The sequence below is a fragment of the Penaeus monodon genome, chromosome 32 (assembly GCF_015228065.2).
Source record: "Penaeus monodon isolate SGIC_2016 chromosome 32, NSTDA_Pmon_1, whole genome shotgun sequence".
Lineage (NCBI taxonomy): Eukaryota > Metazoa > Arthropoda > Malacostraca > Decapoda > Penaeidae > Penaeus > Penaeus monodon.
In genome coordinates this window covers 6,625,500-6,626,530 of record NC_051417.1, presented here as the reverse complement: position 1 = coordinate 6,626,530, position 1,031 = coordinate 6,625,500, and positions in this window count along the sequence as shown.

The window sequence follows — 1,031 nt, the reverse complement described above, 5'->3', positions numbered from 1 at the left end:
ATACACCTTTTAATCTTTATTTTTACTTAATGACAATGATTATCAAGTTGGACAAAGGAACATTAATTAATGTGACATTGTTAGATAGCGAGAACCCTCCTGAAAACCATTAATAATTTACATTCTGTTGACCCCCGTGCTGTACCATTAATGGTACAGTGCGTGGACAGCGTATGTGTATGTGATGGGGAGGACAATTTCGACCCAAATCCCATAGTAAGTATCTACAGACTTCATTTTAACCAACTTCATACATTCGACATTACGATTTGACCAGCTTAACATGTTCATTGTATTATTACAGACTTGAGGATGAAAGATAATTATTTACTTTGATAAAATACATATTTAGCTGTAATTAAGTACACATTTTAAATTCCTACAACGTAATTTAAAATCTAAAATGCTAGAACTTCTAGTATCCCTAAACGAACGAGTTTGTATGAGCGACTTACAGACAGTGAGAAACACTTGTCCTTCAGGATCCTTGATCAGACATCACACTGTTAATCAAATACCCAAGTTGGTGTGTCGAGCGAGAAGAGATTTGCAATGTGGCCTGACCTTGAGGAAACTAAGAAAGCGAAGGTTATGGATGAAAGGCAGGCACAAAAAAACTACATTTTATATATATATCATAAGAACTTTTATGTATGATGAAAGAAAAGAGATGTACTAGAATTATCGGGTTTAGTGATGTCCACACAAGGGGCAGTGGCCTCTCCACACCGTGATTTATATGAGCAGGCATGATCGGAGTTATGAGTAAGAAAACATCGATTATGAATTAGCTCGGGCGCGTGTGACGTCATTATTACTCGCGTCCGCCAGTCATACCCCCCTCGTGTGGGCAGGCCTTTAACACATCACAACTCTAGGCGTACGAGCAGAGATGACACAGAGCGGAGCGGAGAAATCACAGGCGAATCATCGAAACGGCCATGCCCTTTCCTGAGGTAAAATGCCTAGAACCGAGTCTTGACCTCTGTCAGTGGATACAAAGCAAAGAGTTCCCCTCTAGTGGGCACATC